This window comes from Ursus maritimus, unplaced genomic scaffold (genome assembly GCF_017311325.1).
Source record: "Ursus maritimus isolate PB19 unplaced genomic scaffold, ASM1731132v1 scaffold_33, whole genome shotgun sequence".
Taxonomy (NCBI): Eukaryota; Metazoa; Chordata; class Mammalia; order Carnivora; family Ursidae; genus Ursus; species Ursus maritimus.
Window position 1 is genome coordinate 6,970,517 of NW_024425897.1, and position 2,661 is coordinate 6,973,177.

General features: G+C 49.9%; 1 long non-coding RNA gene across 1 annotated transcript; it reads right to left on the reverse strand.

Moving 5' to 3' along the window:
• Positions 1–334: 334 nt before the first annotated feature.
• On the reverse strand, positions 335–2,394 carry LOC103659224. Its single transcript, XR_567433.2, has 2 exons — positions 2,026–2,394; positions 335–887 (listed from the first exon to the last, which is right to left on the reverse strand). It is a non-coding gene; the product is annotated as an uncharacterized LOC103659224 (long non-coding RNA).
• Positions 2,395–2,661: the final 267 nt, after the last annotated feature.

The following is a 2,661-nucleotide window of genomic DNA, read 5'->3' on the forward strand; positions in this document are numbered from 1 at the left end:
AGCCTTTCAATTCTAGGTAGGGTGTATGTGTCAACCAGTGAGCTGAGTTTATAACAATCACATCGTGACCTGACCGCCCTCTCACGCCACTGCTGGATCAGCTAGATAGAACCGGGCAAGGCTGATAAATTACCTCTTAGACAGGTATAAGCATGGGGAAAATGCAGACAAAAATACAGTAAAAAGGAAGCTTGCAAAAAGCAAAAAAGCAAAAAAAAAAAAAAAAGCTAGACTAAACCCTAATGCATCTGGTTCAGGCTGTTGCAAATTCCCAGATGCATGAGAACCAAAGTAATTAATGAGAAATGCAAAAAAGACGTTCGCGCCCTGGAGCTGTCCTGAATGCATTTACTGTGTCAGAGCTTGTAACAGTGATCCAGGCGATTTCCAGGTGCTGCTCGGTGGTTCTCCCTCTAGGAAAGTGCCCTACCACGAGGAGGCTTCCACTGTCTGGTCTCTTCCAGGCATACTTCTTTCTCCCCAGAATGCAGGAAATTCTGGCTACCTGCAATGTGCAGAGGCAGCTGGCCCGGCCAGGACCCCGGCGGGGGCGGGGGGGCCTCCCTGGAGGGAGCAAATGCCTCTCGGGTTGCAGCTGCAGAAAGAGGGAGGAGACGCGGGGACAGGATGGTGAGCTGTGGAGGCAGTGGTTTGGACATCAGCTCGGTGAGTCATGCCCTCGGCAGCTTTTTACAGGAGTTGCAAATTCCAGTAATAACAGATCAGGGACATCTCTCGAGGGACTCCCGACCAGTCGAAGGTGCCTCGTGCTCTATCTTGGCAGTTCTGAGTCGGCATCCGAATGACGTATCTTCAAAACCAGATCCTGAAGTTTTTTCCTTTGCTTTGATCTCTGGGCTTCCTTGAAACCAGGAGGTTATGCTGCCCTGAAGGTGGAGGAGTTGGACGAGACCCATTGTCAGTAGACACTACACGTGCGTGGGGCCCCTAGTCCAAGCGGGGACGCGATTTTCTTTTTCCATGTCCTGAAGGGTGAACTGGGGATCTTCCTTTTGCTTCTCCGGCTTTCTCCTCCCTGTTCCTGCCTCTAAGGAAGCTGACCTGTGTGGTCCCCATCGATGGGCTCCCTCTCCTTTGGTGTCTAGTGGGGTAGGACCCAAAGGAAGCCCTGGTGGGACATAGAAAGGCAGGAGCAGAGTGAGGTCCCAGCTTCCTCTCGTGGGGTCCCCTAGGCTGACTGTGTCCCTTAGGGGAAGAGAACAGACCTCTCTAAACCATACCCCTACCTCCAGATTCTGGTAACCCCTCTCTCTTTTGTCCCTTCAGGCGTAGGCAAGTAACAGCCCCTCCTGTTACTAACCCTGGGTACTGCAAACTCCTCAAGGTCGCCTTAAACCTGGCCCAACCCCTTTATTAAAACCCTCTCAAATGATCCCCTCGCTGCCTCTGGGCACCTGAGTGACATTAATCATTTAGGTAAAAGCCAGCCTTGCCTCCCTGTCTCTTCCCCTGATGTTGCCGCCATTCCCACCTCTCCCAGCCAGCGCAGGATCATGGACAGCCGAGCCTTGATCACGAGCCTTTGCCAGCGTCCAGCACTTAGAACAGAACTCCAGCTCCTTCCGCCGGCTGAAGAGGCCTGAACGGGCTCTCCAAACCCATCCCCCGCCCCCATGCTCCCTCTCCTCTGCCCCAGCCACGTGGCCTTCTTACCCTCTCTTAAGCATGCCAAGATTGTTCACCTACTTTGCACTCACTGTTCCTCCCTTCCCTCCACCTGCTACCAGGTCCAGGGCACGGGGGAGGGGTGGGGAGGGAAGGATTCTCACAGCTGTCAAGTTTCATCTCACTCCTGCGAGTTCCCTGAGGCAGACATTCATTTTCATTTCTTTATTATTTTTTATTTTTTTGGCATCGTTGTGCTCTGGGAGCGCCTACAGAACATGTCAGGTAACATAAACGAGGCAAGTGGCCAAGGCTAATAAAAATCATTCAGCCCTCCTGGTCTGGCTTTTGTTTTCCCACTTTTGACAGAGACACAGAAGCAGAGAAATATTTCCTTACCTTTTTAGACACGGTTGTAAGTGACAGTCGTCCTTGGTGTTGGGGAACAATAGGGAGTAGGTGGAGATGACAGCAAACCACCCGCCAGCCAGTTTGCTGTTTTGCAGAAATCTGGCCAGTCGACATCAGACATTGCCACTTTTCAAGAGAAGCTGGGAAACCAGAATTTTACATGGTGTCTCCTAAGTTTTAAATGTCGACAATCGTAAAAGCCCCGCGAAGACCACCCTGAACACATCTTCGTGCTGGATTTAACGCACGGGCTTTACTCACTCACTGCCATATCCTCCGTGAGCATAACACATAGGATATGTTCAACAATGACGCGTTCAATAAATAAATAGTCTTCCCAGCTGACTTCTCAGAGTTTAGAAGTAGTGGCAAGCGGTACAACTTCCGTCCGTTGAGAATGTAGAAACAGTGGGTTTTGAAATGGGAGGAAGTTTCTCCATTCTACCTGGGAGCTTCAAGATATGTCTGCTCCTAGGCTAAGATACAGCCTCCCTGAAATTTCATGCAGATTAATTTCTAGACCACTTGGTCTGATGTGGATCCGTATTCATCGATATGGTCCTGTCTATTTTGTAGTCCACAGCCATTCATTTTTTTTTAAGATTTTATTTATTTATTTATTTA